The following is a 26,164-nucleotide window of genomic DNA, read 5'->3' on the forward strand; positions in this document are numbered from 1 at the left end:
TTTTCAGCACAAAGATTATACTTTCAGGGATCATTTCAATAGTTCATTTGTTTGTTTTTAATGATAGCCTTTCTAAATGGTGTGAAGTGGTATCTCATAGTGACAGTGAGTATCTTTGTCTTATCTGATCTTAGTAGGAAAGCTTTCAGTCTTTCACCAATAAGTACAATGCTAGTGTGAGTTTTCATAAATGCATTTTACCATATTGAGAAATCTTCCATTTCCATATTAGGAGAGCTCTTCTTTTTATCAAAAAAGCATACTGTATTTTGTCAAATGCCTTTTCTGCATCAATGGAGAGGATAATGTGATTTTTATTCTCCAATTCATTAATGTGCTTTTTCACAAAATTGATTATGTTTACTTTCTTGTTCATATCTTTCTAGGGATTTGTCCATCTCATCTACATTGTGTAGTTTTTCTGGCATACAGTTGTTCATAATATCCTCTTATGGTCATTTTTATTTCCTTAAGGTCAGTAGTAATGTTTTACTTCTCATTTCTGATTTTATTTTTATCTTCATTCTTTATCAGTGTAGCTAAAGGTTTGTCAATATTCTTGATCTTTTTGAAAAAATACCTTTTGGTTTTCATTCTTGCTATTGTTTTTAGTTCTCAATTTCATTTATTTCTGCTCTGAGCTTCATTATTTCTTTGCTTCATCTTGGTTTAAGATTAATTTTCTGTTCCTTGTCTAAACCCTCTAGGTATGCAGTTAGGTCTTCAATTTTAGCTTTCTTTTTTTAAAAATGTAAACATTGAGAAGTATAAATTTCTCTCTTATTACTGCTTTTGCTATTTCCCATAGATTTCTATATGTTGTGTTCTAGATTCTCTTCATCTTTAGATTTTTATAATTTTTCTTTGAACTACTGATTTTTAATGAGTATGTTGTTCAATCTCTAATTATTTGTGAATTTTCCTTTTTCTATCCTTTATTGGTTTCTAGCTTCATTTCATTATGATCCAGAGAAAGTGTTTTGTATAATTTTAATCTTTTTAAATTTATTGAGACTTATCTTGTGAACCAACATATGGTTTATCCTAGAGAAGGATCCATACGTACTTAAAAAGAAAGCATATCCTGCTCTTTTGGGGTGTAAGGCTTTATAAGTATCTATTAGGTCTTGTTCATTTACCATAATATTCAAGATCTCTGTTACTTTATCCTCTGTCCAGATGACCTATCCACTGATGAAAGTGCTGTACTGAAGTCTTCTACTGTTATTATAGAGATGTCCATTTTCCCCTTCTGTTTTGTCAGTGTGTATCTCATGTATCTTGCGGGTATCAGGTAAGGTCAGAAATATTTATTATAGAAAATTCTTCTTCTGGAATTGCCCCTTTTATTAATACATAAACATCTTCATCTCTTATAACAGTTTTGCATTTAAAATCTATTTTGTCTGGTATTAGTCTCACTACTCTATGTCCTTTTTCCCCCTTCTGAGTTGGCTCACTCATCTCTTAGTTCATTATTTTTTTTGCTTATTGCTCATTATCTTCTTATTGTTTGACTTCTTTTTTTGCCTTTTTTTTTTAATATTACATTAAAAAAAATTAGATCCCCATATACCCCAACCCCCTTCACCCTGTGCCTTCCCCCATAGCAACAATCTCCTCCATCATCATGAGACATTCAATGTCTGGTAACTGTCCCTGCAGCATCACCCAGGACAACTCCAAGTCCCAAAAATGCCTCCATATCTCATCTCTTCCTCCCATTTCCCACACCCAGCAGCCACCATGGCCACTTTCTCCACACCAATGTCACATTTTCTTTGATTAGTAATCACAATTGTTAAATGAAGGCACTATACCAAAAGATATTTCTGATTACATAAGGATAAAAACATCAATGTACAACAAAAAGGAGCAGACCTGAAGAGAGTTTTAACCTCTACATAAAAGTTATACCCCTTTGCCAATGTTAGTGGGTCAAAAAAGTTTAGGTCCGATGTAACCATCTGTGAACTTATCTGAATAGCTTTCTAGTCTAGACATATGGGCAATGTAAGAAGGAAGGTCTAACCCTTTTTATGGCACAGTGGTCAACCTAATAACCACCAGAACTACTCTGGGAATAGAACTACTCTGGTAATAATTAAAGCTCTCATAATTTTGTTTCTTCATTTCAACTGCCACACACTCTTAAGACGTGTTATAGCACTGTTCTGAAGAATGTACCATTCTGCTGTGTGAGTTATGCAAAACTTAAGTGAAACATTGCAAACAATAAAACAAATTGGAAAATGCCACTTGGAGGAAATTAGTTTCAAGGAATTCAAACACAGAAATGAATTCATTCCTGCTGAATGAGAAGATGAAATACAAAATCTTTTACCATCATCATTGGTACATTTGTAGACATTCAAGAAGAAAATGAAGTTTCTAGTAAATTTCAAACTTTTCTAAGAACTTTTGCTCAGTCTTTTATTGTTCCATCTTACCCTGCATTTTTAGTCAGGAAGAACTTTCTGCAATCTGAGTGCAGCAATACTAGCTTCATCCTCTGAGTCAGACTCACTCTGGAATGTGGAGCTGTGAGAATAGAATTGCAAGGGGACTGTGCACTCTGGGGAACACAAGTCGCCTATCAGTGGGAGATGGTACATTGCACAAGTGTCTAAGAGGATTCCCAGGAAAATCAGAGGGAGTGCAGGAAATGTTTCAGGTTTCACAGTTTGTGCAGCTAATTCCTGGAGAGCTGGAGGGTCACAGATTAAACCTTTAACAAGTCAAGCAACTAATGCATTTCCTGTCAAACTCAACTCCTCCAAATGAAAAAGGTTGAGAATCTATAGAGGCAAATATACTAGCAAATTATTGTGAAGACTAAGGGAATGAAGTGAATGGAACTATGAAGTCTGAGGAGGCATACTTTGGATTTTGTTGCCACATAACAAGTAAGTTAGAGGAGGCAGATTGGCTAATCCTGGTGGGATTTTTTGTGATGAAATTTTCTGAGATATAAACCTCAAAACTCCACAAGTTCTTGATCTCCTCCTGAATATTCTGCTGACTCTGCCCAGGCTGAGGGTCCACAGCATACACACAACCGAGAGGTAGGAATATTCTAGAAGCAGTTGCTGCTGAGGTTGAGCACCTGGAGTCTGTGGCAGACCACTGACTAGCCAGGCCTTTGGGCAGTGCATCCGGTGGGCTGCCAAGCCAGTTGTTTTTTTGCCAACAGCACACAGGTGGGTTCAGTGCTTTCTGTTCATGTCATGCAGCTGGAGGTGTAGTAAGCCATTACCCAGCACTGGAGGCAGGGATGCCAGACTGTTGTGTTTAACTTTTAAACTTTACCTAATTTCATTGATAATATAATTTCTTCACATTACTCAAAGACTATCTTCTGTCTTTTCCTTTCAACCTGAGGAACTTTCTTAAGTAATTCTTTTAGTGCAGAGCTTTTATTGATGAACTCTCTGTGTCTGTATATCTGTGAATATTGTAAATTCTTCCTCATTTTTGATGCACAGTTTCCCACATAAAGAATTTTTGGCTGGCATTTTTTTCTTCAGTAACTTAATTACTATTATTAAGTACTTATTTCTATTTCCACAGGTTTCCTATCTTTCCTAGCCATCCTTCAAATATACTCAAAAATGATTATTTATTCTATTAATTTTTATTTATTTCAGAAATTTAGCCTTGAGGCTTTCTTTCTCTGTTATGGTTAAATATTAAATATGAGGAAGAACTTGTTTCTTTAGTATTTCTTTCTCCAGAATCTATGATGAATTTCATATCTTTACCATCTTTATATCAGCATTTTCTTTTTTCTTCCTACTGGCTTGTGATTCCTGATAAATAGTGCATGAGTAGTAAAATCTTTCAGATATTGTGTTTGAAATGTCTATATTATATTATTTGTTATAATTTGTAGAATGCCTTGATATGTGTTCAAGTTTTGCTGCTTCTGGCATTTGACTTTTTACATAAAATCTTACTTTATTTTTCCCTGGAAGTTTTAAGTATCTTCTATATATCATGGTGCTCTGAAATCTCATCATAATACCACTCTTTTGCTTTGAACAATTAAAGATCTATTTAATCTATTTTTTTAAGATTTATTTTTTATTTATTTCTCTCCCCCCACACCCCCAGTTGTCTGTTCTCTGTGTCCATTCACTGTGTGTTCTTTCTGTGACCTAGTCTATCCTTATCAGCGGCACTGGGAATCTGTGTTTCTTTTTGTTGTGTCATCTTGTGTCAGCTCTCCGTGTGTGCAGTGCCATTCTTGGGCAGGCTGCACTTTATTTCACACTGGGTGGCTCTCCTTACCAGTCACACTCCGTGTGCGTGGGGCTCCTATATGTGGGAGACACTATGCGTGGCATGGCACTCCCTGTATGCATCAGCACTGCATGTGGGCCAGCTCCACATGGGTCAAGGAGGCCTGGGGTTTGAACTGCAGACTCCCATGTGGTAGGTGGATGCCCTATCCATTGGGCCAAGTCTGCTTCCTCTTTTAATCTATTAACTTGTGCGTTCACAAATGGAAATTTTCCTTATAACTTCATTTATAGTCTCATTTTTGGTACTAGGAAAACTCAGGATGGCTTAAATATTTAGGCATGGCATTGTACTTTATAATGTTATCAAAATTCAATGTAATTATTGCTCACATGTCAGGAGGCACTCAGAGCCACAGGTTTAATGTTAACCAGATTTAGTCCAACCATAATGTATAACTAGGCACTCCTAATTTATTATCTTTTCTCACATCCATACCATACTCCCATCCTTATCACTCCAAGATTGCCCAATCCCAGGTCCCATAGGATGGAGGAAGAGTATGAATTAGAGTGGACTTACTGATATTCTGCTATGGAACTATTGTGATTAGTAATGAAAGAAACTATAGCTTGATGTGGAGAAAGTGGTCACGGTAGCCGCTGAGGGTAAGGAGAGGGAAAAAGAGATATTACGTCGGAGAATTTTAAGGACTTGGAGTTGTCCTGGGTGGTACTGCAGGGCCAGATGCTGGGCATTGTATGTCCTGCTATGGCCCCCTGAGTAGACTCGGAGAAAGTGTAAACTACAATGTAAACCATTATCCATGTGATGCAGCAGTGCTCCAAAATGTATTCACTATATCCAATGAATGCCCCACGATGATGAAAGAGGTTTTTGATGTGGGAGGAGTGGGGTGAGGGGGTTGGGGTTCTATGGGACCTCTTCTATTTTTTGAATGTAGTATTTAAAAAAATAAAGAGAAAAAATAAATAAAACAGTAAAAAAGTTTAACTGATACCAAAAAAAAACTTATTTTGTGAATCCTTCTTAGAAATGTTATCCTGATGAATAGCTTTCATTGTATAAAAGCTGTGAGAAAAACCTTAACAGAGGAGGTTGATTTGAGATTGCACATCTCCAGTCTCCCATGAGTGAATAAAACCACTTTTTTCCCTAACCTAATTAGGTGTGGCATTGAGAGAATGAACCAAGGCAAGGACCACCAGGTCTTCTTCAATTTGGCTCCCAATGTATTGTGGGCATCCTTGTGAGATGCTCATTGGTTTACTCCTGGAGCCCTGATATAAGGCATTCATGAATCCTGTCTCTGAAATTTGCTCTAAGTTTCAGATGGAAATTTCCTTGCCCCAATCACTTAGGATCCCTAAATGCATCAGGTTGTGAAGGAAAACAGGTTCTGTTCTCTCTGTATGTGTGGGGTATCATTATCCTTAGCAGCATATTAGTTCCTGCTAAAGCTATAAGCAGCATTTTGCTGTGCATGAAAGGAATAGGGAAGGGAGCAGCCCCTGACATAAGGAAGTGCTGCCAAAAATTGTTTGCCTCATCCTTGGTTTTTGCACTTGTTTAACTGGAATGGGAAATAAGCAGAGTTCAGAATTGAAGGGAAAAAGTAACCCATTGGATTCCATCACAGATATTGGGAACAATGTTTTGATGCAAAAAGAGAAAGATCTGCTTTTGTAAGGATGTCTGACCTCAAAATGTCTTAGAAGATAAGTAGAACAGACTACCATAAGGATCTTTAGAATGCAATGCTATTCTATAGATAGACCTATTCTATAGAAATTTAAGTAAAGGAATGGAATTCCATATATACAATGTTTCATGGCATTAGTCCAAAATGAGAAACTTCAGAGAGAATGCTTTGGACACATGGCCAATTAGTCAGTCCCTGGGTCCCCAGCACACTAACATTAGAGAAAAAAAAAAAAAAGATTCCTGGCCAGTTAAGGAATTAATCAACCACCTGAACAAATGCTGAAGCTAAATAATTTCAAAGATGAGCGAAATAAAAATCAGAAAAAACCCTCCCAGAGTCTAACTCAACAGTACTTAACATTTTTGTTTGATGGTCCCTTTTGCCAGTCAGATGAAAACCATAGGCCCCTTCTCAGAATGTAGGAGCAATTAGTTTTATTATACTTAACTAATATCTGGAGTAACAACTACCATAATTTTGAAGTATAGAAGAATGTATGTGGCTTTTTGAGATATGCAACAACTGTAATGTGATATGAAATGAAAACTTACTGTAATTTATTTCATACATTCATAAGGAAAGGAAATGCTAGATTTCAGTTACAGAAATCAGAGGAAATGAAGATAATAAGTTGATTTTTTTCATTTCAAACTCCTGGACCCCCTGAAATCTTTCCACATACCTTGTGGTGTTCCATAGACCCCTGGGTAAGAAATCCTGCTTTAAATGGACTGATAAGCTCTTAGATAATATTACTGTCTCTAGTACCACAAGAATTGAGAATGCCACTACACTGATACTTCCACCCTCTCCATATCATGGGGATGATACAGATCCCTCAGAAATGAACTCCCCACTCCACACCCAGAGTTGTATATCTTTTAGGAAGGACATTTCTACCTCAGGAGGGCAAAGCCACAGGCCAGTTTCCTTTCCAGCAAGGGCCCACAGAAATAGATGACCAAGAGCAATCTTTATGTACATACTTCATTGTCAACATCAGATCTATATAATTGGAAAGATCAAAACACTAGTTACAGAAAACCCTGGAAAAATGGAAAATCTTTTTAAGTCTGGTTTTCGAATCAATAATCCAAATTGGGCAGATATTCAGTTTTTACTGAATATTCTTTTATCCTCAGAGAAAAAGTAAATTGTACTAAAAAAGGCTGATGGTAAGGTGATTTCCTGGTAAATAGTAACCTTGAAAGTTCCCTGGAACATTCATGTCCCTGGAAGTCAGGCATTTTACAATAACTGATCCTAATTATGACCCAAATGAACAGGGGGACCATTCAAAAATAGATCTTTACAAAGCACATATAATTATTGGGCTTAGAAATGGGGTTCCCAAGCAAAAATAAATGTGAAAAAAAATCATGAAATTCTGCAAAAATTGTATGAGAATCCATCTGTATATCTCAAGAAACTTCTTGAGGCATATCATCAATTCATTGACTTAGACCAGAAATCTCGCTAGCAAAATGTTAACAAATCTTTTATTTGTCAGAGTCTTCCTGATATTTACTGTAAATTGAACAAGGGAAAGGAAGGCTAGGACTACCAATTTCCACCCATGTAGTGATTGCTTTCAATGTGTTTATAGCCAAGAAGTGGCCCAAGGAAAACATCAGAAGCAAATAATTGCATATAAGGCTAACATAAATGCTGACCTCTTAGGAGCAGTCCTGAGCAAAACCCCTTACCAACAGAGGGAGGCAATGACAGTTAAGATCTCTGGGGCCCCTAGAAAACCTCAGAGCCCTCAGTTATGTTTACTGCAGGGAGGATAGGAATTGGAATGGAGACTGTCTTAGTATTGGAGGAAAAACTGTACCCAAGTGTCACAAATTACAGGAGATGCTAATAGGAATCTAGAGTAGGGGATCCTCAGGGGCACTTTCCACCAGTCAGAATATGATCTCACTCACCCATAAAGAAACTTGAGTCTCTCTCAAGTGGGTAAGAAATTAGGTAATTTTCTGGTGGATACAGAAGCAACTTTTTCAGTTTTGAATGGAAAGCTTACTCATAAATCAAATAGTCTGTTTATTATTGGTGTGTCAAAAACTACAAATGATCAGTTCTTCCTACAACTACTGAAATACTAAGCTGGAGACACCCAATTGATTCATAAATATCTTTGCATGCCTGAATGCCCATTTCATTCCTCTCCCCAGCTGAGATTTACTTTCAAAGTCATAAGCATCACTCTCTTGTTTTCTGTCCAGTGAAATTAAAATACAAATTCTGGCAGTGTGCACATATGTCCTAAGAGCAGCATTCTTGGACCTGACCGAAAGCAGCAAGAAGTTTGAGTGACAACAGAAATAAAACAAGTGCTAGCCAAATTATGGGATGGGTGAGAGATGGACATGAAGTAAAAGTAAGATTGCCACTGAACAGTACTTCTTAAACACTGAAAACAGTACCAACTTAGGAAACTAATGTGGGCATCTCACATCTGATTAAGAAATTTCTTAGGTGGGACCTAATTAGATCCTGCCAGTCAGACTATAACATTTCTATATTAGTTGTCTTAAAAGCTGGCACACAAGAATATAGATTTGTATAAGATAAAAAACTCATTCAAATAGTAGAAGATGTCATCCATATATACACATTTTGAATATCTCAGATACTTTCTCTTGGTTCACAGTTTTGGATCTATAGATCAACAAGATACCTATTAAAATTCTGGTAGTTTTTTGCAAAAATAGAAAAGCTGATCCTCAAACTCATTAGTGATATGATATTGATTTGGCTTTTGGTCCCAAATGGCCAAACTAATGTTGCAAAGAATCAACAAAAATGACCATCTCTCTGATCCCAATTTCAAACTTACTAAAAAGCCACAATAATCAGTGTCATACTGGAATGAAGACAAACATATGAAACAATGAAAAAAAGTTGAGTGTTCAGAAATAAAGTCAAGCATTTTGGATAACTACCTTTGACAAGTGTCTAAATATATTAATTGGGGAAAATGGCCTATTCAACAAATGATCCCAGGAAAAATCAACTTGGAAAACAAGTGGGATTCCTACTTAATATCACCTACAAAAATTAACTCTAAGTGAATCAAGGATGTAAAAATGAGATAAAACAACTGCAACAAAAGACAACTCTTAAGATGAAAATTAGGGGAAACTTCATGACCTTAGATTTGGTACTAATTTCTTACACATGTCACAAAAAGTATGAGCAACAAAAGAAAAATGGCAAAGTGGGTTTCATCAATTAAAATATTTATATTTTAAAAGATACTATTAAAATGAAAAGATAACATAAAATTGGCAGAGAATTTTTTTAATCCTATTTCTAATAAGGAATTGTTTAAGACACAGAAAATAAAAAGTACTGCTAGAACTCAACAAGGAAGACAATCTAATTAAAAATGGACAAAGGGACTGAATTCAGATTTCCTGAAGAAAATACATAAATGCCCAATAAGCATATGAAAGAGGCTCAGCATCATTATTCTTAAAGGAAATGGAAATCAAAGCACAATTAGGTGGAGTGGGCATACCTCAGTGGTTGAGCACCCTCTTTGTATGTACTAAGTCATAGTTCAATTCTTGGTACTTCTTTTTAAAAAGAATGGGAATTCATTTTGGTTAGTAGCAATGCTTCAATATGTGTTCACCAATTTTAATAAATGTATCACACCAATGAAAGATGTTAATGGGGGAAAATGTGGAACAGAGAGGAGGTGAAGTATATGAGAATCCCCTATATTTTCAATGTAACAGTTATGTAATCTAAAGCTTGTTTAAAAAAAAAAGAAAAATAGATAAATTCTCAGTGATATGCTTTTTCATATCCACTATGATAACTAATATTAAAAACAGAAAGTAATAAGTATTGACAAGTGTTACACAATCCAAAATCTGAAGGGTATGTGCTGGTGAGGCTGCAAGCCAAAAGAACATACCTTGCATTTAGTCAGGCATAAGCTTTATTGAAACTTATGGACAGGAGAGAATATTTGATGGTGGCCAGTCAAAGAATGAATGAAATTAGACCTCCACAAATATATGATAAAATGATGGGTTATATGTATATGGGGTTTCAAAACAAGGACATTCTATAAGGTAAGAGAACACATTTCCTTCTAGGCTCACATGACACATACTCATGGGTTTTGGAGATGTTTTCACTACTCTTGGAAGGACATTTACCAAGGAAATGTACTGCTTTGTGAAGATCTTACTTCATGATAACATTATACATTCTCTATCCTCTGGGGAGGGTTGTTAACCTTTAACTTATGCCTAACTCACACAGGTGGGTATGTGCTGAGGATGTGGGGAGGGAGCCTGGATCCCCACAGTCCACTCCCACATAGCCACCTACATTGACCATAGGACAAACATTGCATCCACATTCCTCAGCAACAGTATAAAAAGTAGCAGCAAAAGCTGTTATGATTTCCAGTGACAACTGCAGTTCCACATGGCAGAAAAATGGCCAATGGGTAGAACCACCAGGGGATATGCCTTACTCTATATCTAGCCTTGATAGTAGAGTTACATAACTCAGGGAGAAACCACCACACATCATGGATTCCCTCTTTTTCCATTCAGACAGAAGCACTGCAATCTGTAGTGACAGACCCCACTGTTAACAATCCTAAACCATTATATAGAGCATATCCTAATAAAAGCCTGGGTTTATTTGCCTATTCCCTTACAAAGGAAAAATATAGTTATGAGTGTCATTGAAAGAAAATAACTGAATCTCAGTCAAATAAGAAGTTCTTGTGCCAGCAACATGTTCCAGACCATCCAATTTGTAGGAGTTATGATCCAAGAAAGGTCAGTAGCACCTGAGAATGTCCTTCCTAACTTTGGGTTCAACTGTGGGCATAGGTTACTGGCAAAGCCTACTGAAGAAGGTCAATAAGGGCTAGTGTGCTGTGGACAGAAATATATTTATGGGGAACAATAATGAGCAAATCATGAGGGCACTAGTATACAAGCAATATTTCCATTACTAGATAGCAAAGTATCAGGTACGAGAGTCTTTTGAGGAGGCTTCCAATACCATAGATTTTCCCTTTCTACATTGTCTAAGATTTCTCTGGTCACACCAAAGAAGACACATATAGGACCTCAGCTATTTGATGTCCTGATTAGTTGTCTTTCTACCTTCACCTGTTAGCTCTCAGGGAATTAATGTGGAGGCCTTTCTGTTTGGAGTTATCCAGAACTCATTTTGTGCCTGAGACTTTCAATGTGGACCTTGTGACCAGGGTGTTTGGTGGGCTTTTTTTCTGAACAGTTGCATTCCCTGTCTCCTATCCTAATCTGCTTCACAACCCCCATCAGCATGTACATACTTTATGTGGTAGCTGTTCCTTACTGGTGTGAAACCCTCTGGCTATTCTATTGAGGTTGAGGGAAGGTGAATCTAGCACCCTTGTTGAAAATGGATGAAATTCCCATATGACTAATACCTTGTTCTGGAAGGAATTAAGTCTGGAAGAAATAAACACGGGTAGAATTTTAAAGATAAAATGTCTTAATAAAAGGATAAAAATTGCTTGTAAGTGGCCCAAAAAATGGGGCTAGCCATGACATACTAAACCATGGGAATGAGATGGGCCAGGTGCCTGCAGAGGCTACATCCTTCTGAAGCAGATGACTTGATATTGTAAGTTTCAAACGCAGTCAAGGAAACTGCCACCCTCACATTCCATGGCAGTGGTTTTGCCTCAGACAGCTCAGAGAGACACTGCCCTGGACATAAACGCACAAAGACAATATAGCCAACAACAAGAAAAGCATATTGCAAGCAAAATGATGACAATAGTTAAAAGAGCCATTCTTTTATCTTATAGGAACATTCACCAATTAGAAAATGAATTAAGTTTACTAAGATTTTAAAAACATTTTCTCTCTATTCTTTTAAATGTTGCAATAAAAAAATATAAGAGTTCCCATATACTCCCCAAACCCCTCACCCCACTCCTCCCAAATCACCAACCTCTTTCATCATCATGGGACATTCATTGCCTTTAGTGACTACATTTTGGAGCACTGCTGCACCACATGGATAATGGTTTACATTGTAGCTTACAGTCTCCCCAAATCTACCCAGTAGGCCATGGCAGGACACACAATGCCCAGCATCTGTCCCTGCAGTACTACCTAGGACAAGTCCAACTCCTGAAAATGCCTCCACATCATCTCTCTTCTTCACTCTCCCTAGTCTCAGCATCTACTGTGACTTTTAACATGTTCAAAATCCCTCTGCATTTGATATGGAATAGAAGAGGTACTATTTTGTTCATCAGGTATATAGGTACAGAACTTAATACTAATCAGTGCACAAGTTCCTCTTTGAGCTTTAGTTAATAGATCTACACACCAGGTTTACCATACCATTCATGTCTCTGCATGGGAGCAGGCCATAATGCCAACTGTGTCTATTTAAGTTCTCTTCACATCACTCGATAATCATTGCTCCTCTTGGTATGTCTTTCAACACACAGCCAGTATGCTGCAGCACCATTTGTCCTTGGGGTGAATCTCCAATATTTCACCCATCTAGTGCATAGCACCCTTTAGCACTAGGAAACAGAGCTAGTGTGAAGGCAATGTCCATTGTACATCTGGTCATATTGAGCTGTTGCCAGTTGCTGTAGGAGTCTGAAACTGAAATATTCTTCCCATACACTTCAGGAACATAACCAGCAATATGGTACAGACTTTGATTGTTGTAGGGGTCAGTGACCAACATAGATGGAGAGGCCAAATGGAGAGGCCCCAGGTAGTGTACTGAATGCCTGATTTGAGTGCATAAGAGTGTTTGACATCACTGAAGTGTATTTCTTTTCATTGTCATACACTTTTTAAACACTTCCAATTAACTGTATAACATCAAATGAACTTAACTGTTTTAGTATTTTATATTTTACTTCTACATCTTTACCATAATGATGTTAATTAACAGGTAGTTTACTTTAGCAATACAGGAGAAACCATCCTCTCCATTATTTATGAAAATCCAAGATTCCCAATGGAATCAAGATGATCTTCCTTTACCACCACTTTAATATGCAGATTGAGATGGCTTCTGAAAGGTTTCCTTGTTATGAAGGTACTATTTGTCAACATCAATTCAGTCTATAGAAGCTTCTCTGAAATAGTTATTTAACTATTAGTTTAGGCAATCCTTTATAAACTTCTTACAATTAATCATAAGTTACCTTTTGTTATTAACTCCTAGATTTCTACTTAGTAATCATTTCTGAGAATCAGCCACTTACAATATAATCTTCCAGTTTATAAGATATTTTTTACAAACTTCCCATAATTATCCGTAACCACATAGACTATAGTTATTTCATCTCAAGAAAATTTCTCCTTTATAAAACACATTCCTTTACTTGATTCTATCTTCTACAATACTGTCTACAATTCCCTATAGTCATTCAAGCCTTGTCTTACATATTCCCACCCTGACTCTATGAAAATCAGCCATCTTATCTTTGGCCAAAGCACATTCCCTTAACCAAACATCAAATTTCAGTCAGCATTGTCATATGTATTCACTTCCACAAAACTTTTATTCTTTCTATATCCATTTAAGTCTCATGTTTCTCATTCTTTTATGTGAAGAAAAAATAATTCATTTCAATTTAGGCAAAAACAAATTTTTAAAAGAGCTTTGCAGTAACTTCATTAGGCAAAATATACAATTTTCATCATCTTAAAGATACCACAGTAATTTAGGGCAGACCTCAATTTCAATAAACAGAAACTAAATTTTTATCATCTTAAAGAAGTATCAGAGTTAGTACTACTTTATTTTATTTGTATCTATATAAACTTAGGGAGATTACGCCCAAACTAAAAAATACATGTATATAATGTTGTTAGCTGTGAATTTTTCATATACATTCTTTATCATGTTCAGAAAGTTTCTTTGAGAGTAATAACACTGAATGTTAATGGATTAAACTCACCTGACAAGAGACACAGACTGGCAGAATGGATAAGGAAATATGACCCATTCATAGGATGTCTACAAGAAATTCAAACCCAGGAATTCAAGGTGATTGAAAGTGGGCAGATGGAAAACAATCTTAAAAGCAAACTATAACCAAAAAAGTGCTGGAGTAGGTATAATAGTATTGGACAAAATAGACTTTAAATGCAAAAATATTGTGAGAGACAATGATGGACAGTACATATTAGAAAAGTTGCAATATTTCAAGAAGAAAGAACAATCCAAAACATTTATTCACCTAAACTGGGTGCCTCAAATTACATGAGGCAAACAGTGGATAAACTTAAGTGGAGAGATAAATGCCTCTACAACTACAATAGGGGACTTTAATACAACATTATCACCATTAGGCAGAATCTCTCAACAGAGAATCAATAAAGAAACAAAGACTTTAAAAAATAGATTAGAGGATCTGGACATACTAGGAATATACAGAACAACACACCCATATACAGCAGGATGCACATCCTTCTAAAGTGCACACAGATCATTCTCCAAGATAGACCATATGACAGGCCACAGAGAAAGTCTCAATGAATTCAGAAAGAATGAAATCCTACAAAATAATTTCTCTTGCCACAATGGAATGAGGCTGAAAATCTTCAAGGGCCAGAGAACCAGATAAGGAGCAAAAATATGGAAGTTAAACACACTCTTAGAAAAAAAGTGGGTCAAAGAAGAATAGAAATTGATAACTACCTTGAAACTAGAGAACATGACAAAACTACCTATCAAAACTTATGAGATGCAGCAATAAACTAATACTTCAAAAAAGAAGAAAGCTAAAATCAAAGACCTAACTGCACATTTGCAGGAAAAAACACAAGAGCAAACTAACCCCAAAGGAAGAAGAAAGAAAGAAAGAACAAAGATCAGAGCAGAACGATATGAAACAGAACATAAGAAAACACTGGAAAAAACAAACAAAACAAAGAGCTGGTTCTTTCAGAAGGTCAATAAAATTGACAAATCCTTAGCTAGATTAACATAGAAGAAAAGAGAGAAAATGCAAATACAAATAATAAGAAATGAGAAAGGGCTATCACTACTGACTCCAAGAAATAAAGAGTATTATAAGAGAATACTTTGAAAATCTATATGCCAACAAGAAGGACAATTTAGAGGAAATGGGCAAATTCTGAGAAACACATAAACAGCTTACTTTGACCAAAGAAGAAATTGATGCTCTTCACAAACCAATCACAAGTAAAGAGATAGAATCAGGCATTAACAACCTCCCAACTAAGAAGAGACCTGGGGCATATGGCTTCACAGGTGAATTCTACCAAACATTCTGGAAAGAACTTACTAATCTTGCTTAAACTCTTTTAAAAAATCAAAATAGAAGGAACATTGCCTAACTCATTCTATGATGCCAACTTTACCCTAATACCAAAGCCAAACACAGATATCAAAAGAAATGAAATTCGCAGACCAATCTCTCTAATGAACCTAGATGCAAAAATCCTCAACAAAATAATTGCTAATTGTACTAAACAACACCTCAAATGAATTATACACCATGACCAAGTGGATGTCATTCCTGGTATGCAAGGATGGTTCAACATGGGAAAATCAATCAGTGTAATAACCACATAAACAGATAGAAGAAAAAAATCACATGATCATATCTATAGATGAAGAAAAAGCATTTGACAAAACACAGTACCCTTTCCTGATAAAATCACTGCAAAAGATAGGAACAGAAGGAAACTTTCTGAACATGATAAAGGGTATATATGAAAAACCCACAAATAACATCATTAACAATGGTTGATAGCATAAAATCTTTTCCTCTAAGACCAGGAACAAGACAAGGAAGGCCACTATCACCCATTCTATTTAACATTGTCTTAGAAGTACTTGCTCTAGCATGGAAGCAAGAAACAGATACGAAAGGCATCCAAATTGGAAAGAAAGAAATAAAAATTTCACTATTTGCATATGACATGATCCTATACATAGAAAGCCCTGAGAAGTCTATAATATATCTTCTAGAACTTATACATGAGTTCAGTAAATTTGTAGGTTATAAATCATTGCACAAAAATCAGTAGCATTTCTGTACACCGGTGATAAGCAATCTGAGGAGGAAATCAAGAAACAAATACCATTTATAATAGTAAATTAAAAAATCAAATATCTATGAATAAATTTAATTACAGATATAAAAGACTTATACACAGAAAACTACAAAACACTTTTCAAGGAAATCAAAAGAAGACCTAAATCCATGGTAGAATATTCCCTGTTCATGGGTAGGAAGATTAATAGCATTAATATGTCTATCCTACCAAAACTGATCTACAGATTCAATGCAATCCCAATAAAAAATCAACACAGCATTTTTAATGAACTTGAAAAACTAACCATGAGATTTATTTGGAAGGGAGAGGGGCCCCAAATAGCCAAAGAAATATTGAAAAAGAAAAATAAATCAGAATAATCATGGTACCTGATCTTAAAATATAATACAAAGCTATAGTAGTAAAAATGGAATGATATTGGCACAAGGATAAAGATAAAGACCAATGGAAGTAAACTGAGAGTTCTGATATAGATCCAAGCATATACTCTCATCTGGATATTCAACAAGGTCACCTTGCCCACTCAACTGGCAGGAAATGGCCTCTTCAATGAATTGTGTTTGGAGAACTGACTATCCATATAAGAAAGGAGAATTTTACAAAAATCAAATCAAGATGGATCAAAGATCTAAACATAAGAGCCAAGATCATAAAGACCTTGGAAGACAATGTAGGGAAGCATCTACAGGACTTTGTAATAGGAAATGGCTTGATGAACTTCATATACAAAGCATGAGCAGCAAAAGAATAAATAAATAAATGGGACCACCTCAAAATTAAGGCCTTTTGTACCTCAGAGGAGTTTACAAAGAAAGTGAAGAAAGCCTACACAATGGAACAAAATATTTGGTAACCCTATAACTGATAGGGACCTAATATCCAGTATATATAAAGAAATCCTATATCTCACAAATAAAAAGACAAACAACACACTTAAAAAATGGTCAAGAGATTTGAACAGATGCTTCTACAAAGAAGAATTATAAATATCTATAAAGCACATGAAATGATGCTCAACATCACTACCTATTGGGGTAATGCAAATCAAAACTACAATGAGATATTGGAGGCTATTAAAAAAAAAAAACAGAGGACTACAACTGTTGGAGAGGATGTGGAGGAATGAGCACCCTCATCCACTGCTGGTAGAAATGTAGAAGTGTCCAGCCATTGTGCAAACTTTGGTGGTTCCTCAAAATCAGGTCTAGATTAGTCACATGATCCACCAATTCTAGTGTTGATTACATACCCAGAACAACTGAAAACAAGGACACAAACAGATATATGCACACGAATGTTCATGGAGCATTATTCCACTTTTGCCAAAAGTTAGAATCAACCCAAATGCCCACCAACAGATGAATGGATAAACAAAATGTGGTATATACATACAATGGAATACTGCTCAGCTATAAGAAGGAATATAGTACGAACATATGGGATAATATGGATGAATCTTAAGGACCTTATTTTGAGTGAAGCAAGTCAGACATTGAAGGACAAATAGTACATGACCTCTCTGACATGAATTAAGCAAATCCAGCTGTCTCAGAGAGCTTGAAACTGGAAGTTAGGTGTATGTGAAACAGGGGGAAGAGGAAGGTTGTGAGCCAATATCCACTTTTGCAAAATACATGATAAAGTGAAGGTAAGTTTTTGTGTAGTGAAGAGACAAGAAGGGGGTATAGGGATAATTTTGGGTTGAGAGTTGCAGGCTTGAGGGGAGCTATGTTGGGAGGAGGGGTCAGATAGTCCAAGGAATTGGGGGGAAGATTGTGTAAGCAAGTGAACATGGGAGGTTGTCAGGTATGTTTCAAAGTATAATGTTTAGAAAACCTTTAGAAAGTATAATAAGGAAGAATTCTGTTATAAGATGTTCGTTGGGGGTCATCTGGCCAAGGGTTCACCTGGGGCAGGACTTTAGGGACTGTGTGAGTGCCCCCTCAGTCTTTCCTTCCCTACATCCTTTCATCCTTCACTGATGTTATTGGTCCTGAGGATACTCTTAGGAAAATGTCTCTGTGGTCTTCTCATGTGTCTGTGGCTTTCCCTCACCATGGCCGAATCATCATCCTCAAAAGGCTGTAAGGATTTCTGCAGGCAGAGGAGGCAGAGGAGTCACGAGGTCATGGGTGGCCTCCGCTCTCAAATCCCACTCGATTGCTGGAGAACCTAAGGGGAAGCAACCAATCTTGAAAGTCAGGCTTTATCGGGGGAAAGGGGATTCATAGCTAGCTTAACATATCAGAAGGAAAGCTGGGGGGTCTGTCAAGTTTTACTTTAAATCCTAGTGTGGCTTAGGCAGGCATGAGCAAGCTTTGTGTTTTTGTTTTTGTTTTTTTGTAATGAGTCACATAGCAAACATGAAGGATTTGCTGCCAGGACATCTGTCACAGCTACTCACCTCTGCCACTGCCATGTAGGGAAAGCCAGGGGCAATGTGTAAATAATCAAAAGGCCGTGGACCTGTCCAATAAAACTGTTTGAGGGCTCTGAGATTTGCGTTAAAATAATTTTCATGTGACTCAAAATCTTCATTTGATTTTTTTTTCAACCAAAATAAATAATTGTGCAAAAATAGCCAGACATAGCAGCTATTTACAGCAGGGGAAACAGAGAGAGATTAAGAGATGAAGAATTTTCTTATTTGTTTATCCTTTGTTTATTATTATTATTAAAATAATGAAAATGTTCTAATAATGATTGAAGTGATAAATACACAACTATGTTATTATACCAGATACTACTGATTGTACACTTTGAATGAACTGTACGTTTTATTAATATATATCAATGAAATTGATTTGTTTAAAAAAATTGTAACAACTAATCTTTGCTCTTGGGCCATAAAGCAAAGGACAATAACAAACACAGGAGGGTGAATGGATTTGACCCACAAATTATAGTGTACAGATCCCTTATTTAAAGGAAAATAGTCTCGCCCCCAAGAATTTAAGGTTGGCCCAGGAGGCAAGAAAGGAAATAGCTGTTTAAAAGAAGCACTGACAGGCTCCTCTTCCCTCCCTTGGAGTTAACTGGGTTGGAAAAAAGCAGAATAAGAGCTGGTAGAAGGGAAACCCTTAAGCAGAGGCATTTCCCAGCCTTATCAATATGGAATTCCAGAAGCTGTGCTTCATGGGGTGAGAGTACCTTCAGATGAATGGAAAGATGCACTGTTGGTGGAAAAGAGAGTTTTAAACATGACATGCACAAGCCTGCCCTGCTTCTAGATGTGGTGTGGCCCTCCAGGTGATTATAGGAAATCCCCGAAGATGGAGAGCCCAGGAGATCTCCACCCTGCCCTGTCCTTGCTGGGCTCCAAGAGGACAGTAGATGACATTTAGGTCAATAAGAGAAGGAAGAGAGCAGGCCCCATAAGATGTCAGTGGTAGAAAAGAGACTTTTCCTATTTTCTGTGTGTGTTTTTTTAAGTATATATTTCATACATTTTCTCCCAAATTACTTCAATATCTATATTCATTATTGATTTCTCCAGACTGGATTCCTTTGAAAACACAGTCCTTTTCTTAACCTCTCTTTGTCATTGGAACATCTAGCTTCACTGCCTTGGAAAGAATAGGTGCTCAATGAATAAGTGGAATTAAGGTGTTAAAGTATGTTAAATTCAGTGAAGCCAGGGAAGTACTGAATTCTTCTAGATTCTTGGCTATGTTGCATAAAAGAATTTAAGAACGTGACAGTTTAGTTAGGCCAGTAAAAAAAATTTATTGAGAAATAGGGGAAAACAGAGCTTGCTGAGAAATAGGAGAGAAGGACAGAAAGATGCATGGAGATTTGGTGCAGGCTCCTCTTAGTAGAGAGAGCAATTTCGCTGTGTGGTTACTGTTATTAAACTATTAATTACTCCTCCCCTTGCTAATGTTAAGGGGAGGGCCCAGCTCTTATTGGTTATCCTACCAATGGTGTGGGTCAGTGGTGAGGCCTTTTGTGTGGCGTTATTGGGGACCAATGGGGAGGCCTGTTTGGAATCATCCAAGGCTTCCCCCCTGGCCCTGGAAAGAGCCCCAACTGGACCCCAAGATCAAGGTCTCAGTGCGGTCTCACAACTGTGTCATTTGTCAGCCATGTCGTTTGTCCGCCATGTCGTCTGTCAGCCATGTGGTCTGTCAGCCATGTCATCTGTTGGTCATGTCACCTTTCGGCCACGCTGTGGCTCATCTTTTTCTCGTTTCCCTGTACTAACCTGCCTGAACACTTTAATCTGTTTTAAAGGAACTAAAGACCCAAGCTTACATGTTTTCCATTGAGCCTTTAGTGGAATAATTTTATAATAATTTTATATCCTTCGTCCAGTTTTCATCATCATTAAAGCATGTTAACTTCTTAGCAGGAACATTTGATAACACAAATTGATAGAAGTTCTGAATACAGATTAAAATTAACAACATTTATCTTCCGTTGTTTCCTAATTTTTCTAAGTATCTTTTCCTGTTGTTCTTTGACAGTGCAATGTATATACACACATCCTTCATTCTCTTTCCTCCCTCCCTCCCTCCCTCCCTCCCTCCCTCCCTCCCTCCTTCTTGAAATGAGGTGGTATGTACTAAAGGTGATGATTCAGTTTCTGAAGAGCACTGTTTGTGGCAAGAGCCTTATGGAACTTTCATGGAAAAGTACCTTAAAAGGCAGCACTTACCTAGATTTCATTTCTCCAGGAATAACGTTATTGGGGCAGGATTTCATTTTGCTTAAGTTTTGATCCTTTGGAAAAGCTTGCTCTGGAGTGTTTTATAATGCCACATTTTTCATATGTTAAAACAGTTTAAATCCATAGGTATGCAGACAAACTAGTGTTGCTCTTCAATAAAGAATTTAGGATAACTAATAATGCACTGATTTCAAAAGAAACTAAGACAATCTAGTTCAAGGTCAATATCACCATCTGAGCAAACTATTTAACTTGCAAGTCTTTTCTGTCCTGAGGATAAAATGATAGAAGCAAGGGGCTTAGGGAACTCTATAGAACAATAAAAACTTTTGAAAATTGAAGATTCTCAGTGCTGAATACAAAAACTTTAAAGGTTTGCATTTTTATAACTTTGGTCTGATTTATTATAATTTTTAAACCTTTTATTTGGAATAGACTTGTAGTAACTGGTAAGTGTTTCCATCCGCCACAATTTGCTGAAACATCTCTGTAACTTGTTTGGAATCTGAAAGGTCTTAACTGGGGGCTGGCATTCCCATTCCACTTGGAGAGGCGAGGGCTTTTCCTCCAGCCTCCCTACTTTATAGTATTTTTCTTAGTATTTAACTTTCTTTTCTTCATTCTACTCTTCTCATTTTTATTTTCATTCATTGAAGTATATCACTCATACATACATATATATAAAGTGTATAGTAATAGTTGTGAACTTACAAAACACACATTCATAACATCATACAGGGCTCTCATTCCTCACCCTACCACCAATACCTTGCATTGTTGTGAAACATTTTTACCTAAGGATGAAAGAGCATCCTCCGCCTATTACTACTAACCAAAGTACCTTCACATTTAGTGTATTTTCCCCCAACCACCCTACTACTATTTTTTATATCATTTGTATATGAACATACATGAACAATAAGTGTATAGTAAAAGTTGTAAACTTACAAAGCAAATATGCATAACATTGCACAGGGATTCCATTCATCAGTCCACCACCAATATCTTGCATTGTTCTGAGCAATTTGTTACAAATTATGAAAGAACATCATCAAAATCTTACTACTAACAATAGTCCTTATCTTACATTTGGTGTATTTCCACCCCAACCTACCCTATTATTTTTTAAATATATTATTATGACAGAAGTTGTAAACTTACAAAACAATCATGCACATATGCAGAATTCTCATACAACACCCCTCTAGCAGCCCATCACACCATGGTGGAATATTTGTTACAGATTATGAAATAATATCATCAGACTATTACCACTAACCATGGTCCAGAGTGTACATTTTGCAAACATTTTCCATTCTCCTGCATTATTAACACAGTACCACTTTGGCATAGATGCATGAATATTACTGTTAACCACAGTCCATAGGTTACTTGAGTTTTATTTTTCCCATTCTTCTCCACATTCCTATCACACTGCAATAGTGATGTATATCTGCACTAGTTCACAAAGGACATTCTTGCATCTGTACCATAGGCTTGTCAAAAATCAGTTGACTCTAGATATGAGGGTCTGTTTCTGAATCATCAGTTTGGTTCCACTGGTCTATGTGTCTATTTTTATGCCAGTACCATGCTGTTGTTACCACTGTAGCTAGGTAATATGACTTAAAGTCTGGAATTGAGAGTCCTCCAATTTTACTTTTCCTTTTTAAGATGTTTCTGGTTATTCAGAACCCCTTACCCTTGCAAATAAATTCAATAATCATGCTTTTCATTTATTTAAAAATGGTGGTGGAATTTTTGCCAGGATTGCATTGAATCTTTATATCAATTTGAGTAGAATTGACATCGTAATGATATTAATCTTCCACTCTGAACGTGGAATGTTCTTCCAATTATTTAGGTCTTGTTAAAATTTCTTTTAACAATGGGTTGTAGTTTTCTGAATACAATTTTACGTTGTAAAATTGTTGGTTAAAGTTGTTGGTTAAAGTTATTCCTAAATGTTTGGGTTTTATCTGTCACATCTTATTTTCAACAGTCTTTTGACACTTTTGGTTACTTTTACTGATATAATGTTCATTTCTATACTCTCTTCCAAGCTTCTTTCTCCTGTCTTTTCTTTTCAGACTGTAGCACAACCTTTAGTATGTCCTGCAAACCTGGTCTCCTGATTACAAACTCTCTCAGTTTCTATTTCTCTGTGAATATTCAAAACTCACCCTCATTTTTGAAGGACAATCTTGCTGGATATAAGATTCTTGGCTGGAAGTTTTTCTCTTGCAGTATCTTAAATATATCATTCCACTGCCTTCTTGCCTCTGTGGTTTCTGATGAGAACTTGGCACTTAATCTTATTGGGTATCCCTTATATCTTATTCACTGCTTTTATCTTGCTGCTCTCAGAATTCTCTCTTTGTCTTTTGCATGTGACATTGATTAATATATATCTCAGAGTTGGTCTATTTAGATTTATTCAGATGAGAGTATAATGTGCTTCTTGGACATGGATATCCATGTCCTTCAATAGGGTTGGGAAACTTTCTACCATTATTTCTTCAAATATTTCTTCTGCCACTTTTCCCTTCTCTTCTTCTGAGACACACATGACACATATGTTTTCATGTCTCTTGCTGTCATTTAGTTCCTGAGACCTTGTTCAATCTTTTCCATTCTTTTCTCCATTTGTTCTTTTGTATGTTCACTTTCAGACACCATTTCTTCAAGCTCACCAATCCTTTCTTCTGTCTCCTCACATCTGCTATTATATGATTCCAGTTTATTTTTTATTACATTTATTGTGCCTTTTTTCCCCCCATGAAATCTATTTTTCTATGTATGATTTTCAAATTCTTCTTTGTGCTCATCCAGTGTTTTCTTAATATCCTTAATCTCTTTAGCCATCTCATTGAATTTTTAAAGGAGATTCGTTTGAAAATCTATGATTAGTAGTCTCAACTCCTTTATGTCATTTGGAGGCTTATCTTGTTCCTTTAACTGGGCCATATCTTTCTGTTTCTTAGTATGGATTGTAATTTTTTGTTGGTGTCTTGGCATCTGGCTTACTATATGCATTTATTCAGGGTGCAGTTTCTCTCTTTAGTTTGGGGCTTTTTTGCCCTTTCTCCCTTGCAGGGTATGTAGTAGGAGCCAAGCATGTAGTTGGTGCTGTAAGCTGTGGAGGTTCAAGCTGCCCTCATTTTCCCAGGGGCTGATGAAGCTTCTTCTGCCTTTTTCCTTTGCCAGGGACAGAGTCACAGCTGTGTGGAATAATCCAAGTCATGCAGGCCTTTGATATTTGTTACTCAGAGAGACTGATGAAGCTTCAAGTCTCTTCTTCCCTGCCTTAGGTGGGGATGGAGCTGCAGGTGTGGGCAGCAGTCTATGCCAGGTGGGTCCAAAATGACTACAGTTACCTTAGCAGACTTCTGACTATTCACTCTGTGCCAGCTGAATGTACCTGCAATAACCCAGAGAGGCTGGTGCAGGGCCTGTCAGCTTCCTCCCTGGTAGAGGTGGGGCTGAAGCCTAGGCTAGGGCTGCAGGCTGATCTGAATGGAAAGAAGCCCATCCCTACCAGCACTGTGATTTTCAGTCTGTCCTGCTTACCCCTGTGCCAGGAATGGAGTTAAAATGGCAGTTACCGGCCTCTTTCTGACTTGGACAGTTTGAAACTTTAGCTGTTTTTAGGAATATACTTTAACCCACTGCATTTTCTAATGAGTAGCTGAAGTTCGTACCCAATCATCTCCCCCTGCTCCATTTTTGGGAAGTAGAGCTTCCAATTCCAGCTGTGTAACAGCTCCTGAAGCAGCTTGAGCCTCCAGTAGAGGATGGGTACTGCCTCTGTGGCATGGAGCACTCTACTTATGAATCTTCTCTGAAGATGGGCAGTCTCCTCCTTCCATTCCTTCAAGGATGTTGCAGGGTGCTTTTCTTGGCTCCTGAAGCCCCCAAACAGGTGCTTTAGATAGCTCTGGGTGATAACTAACTGCCCTGTAGCAGGAGCTGACTCTTGGAACTCCTTACTCTCCTGCCATCTTGCTGGTTGTCTCCTGAAGTAATATCCTCTTATTCATGGTTAACACATGTTAAAATCAGGAAGTTTAGGTAACTCTTTATATACTTTCTCCTTCTCTCCCCCCATTTTGTTAGTTATAATATGTCTACAGTCGTGAAGGATATAGCAATCACACACTTTCCCCCAATATTTAGCTTCCTTTCCATTGCTGACCATCTAACATGACCAACTCTTTTCTAGCCTTTGCCTGGCTGTCGGAATTTATTCTCTGGCTCAGTCCTGAGGAAAGGCTCAAGGGAACACTCTTTCCCAGACACGCATGTTCAGAATACTTAGTCAGCCTCTTTTATTCAAAGATGAATTTGAGTATAACACATCCGGATTCACAATTTCCTTACCTGAGTATCCTAAATAGCACTTCATTTTCTTCTGGTATGAAGTCCTATTGTCAGAAGTCAGATACCAATCTCAACTTCTTTTTTATAAAGAATAGAATTTGTATGGATGAGGGTATTTAAAAATAATTGAAGGATTTTTAAAGATTCATTTAAAGTCAAAGTTTATTAGAATATACTTTAATATTTTTCATTTTTGGTTGCTTTTCTCAGCTATTTGGCATGACTTTTCAACTTAGAGATCCAAGTCTTCTTGTATTTCAGGAAAGTAGCCTTAAATGATGATTTTTAGCATTTTTTCCACTCCGTTGCTTTGTTCTCTCACTATATATTTATATTTAATTATATATCATATGCAATGTTAAATTTGCCTCATATTGAATTATATTATATTTATATTATTTATGTATATCCCTCTTAGCCTGTTTTACTATTATTGTCCTTCAGGTCCTTTTTTTTCTATTTTTATTTCTGTTATTAATTTCCTACCATCCTCTTTTTTTATTGCATTACTGTGAGAGTTTGAAATTATTTTTTGAATCCAAAGAAGATTATCTTTGTAAACTAAACTATTCCTTTATGTGTGAGACCCTTTGATTATCAGATTCACCTGAGGTGTCTTTGATTAAATTACCTGCTAAGATTAGGGCTTTGATTCAACCATGGCAGTGAAGTTTGACTCAGGTTGAATCCCTACCTGAGTTTATATTGCCTCGGAGAGCCAGTATAAACAGACACTCACTCAAGAAGACAGGCCAGAAGAGAGAGTCCTGTCATCTTGGATCCTGGGGCCCAGGGAGAGTGGAGGCATTCACCTGATAGTCTGCAGCTGACCTTGTGAAGAGTCCAGAAGAGCTGGGACTGATACAGAAAGCCTGGAAGGAAATGAGCCCTATGTCAAGAGAGAGAGGAAGCCCACAGGAGAAGGCTGAACTCTCGCGGAGATCAGCGACCATTTTGCTTCAACATGAGACAACTGGCGGTGGCAAGAAAGCAACTTCGAGTTGGACTCTTTAGGGCCTTGTAGTTGTGAACTTTTAGCTAAAT

General features: G+C 36.9%; 1 pseudogene; it reads right to left on the minus strand.

Moving 5' to 3' along the window:
- Positions 1-2,459: 2,459 nt before the first annotated feature.
- Positions 2,460-26,164, minus strand: part of LOC139438577 (leucine-rich repeat-containing protein 58 pseudogene) — a 36,789-nt pseudogene continuing 13,084 nt past the window's right edge.

Source organism: Dasypus novemcinctus (assembly GCF_030445035.2).
Source record: "Dasypus novemcinctus isolate mDasNov1 chromosome Y unlocalized genomic scaffold, mDasNov1.1.hap2 SUPER_Y_unloc_1, whole genome shotgun sequence".
Lineage (NCBI taxonomy): Eukaryota > Metazoa > Chordata > Mammalia > Cingulata > Dasypodidae > Dasypus > Dasypus novemcinctus.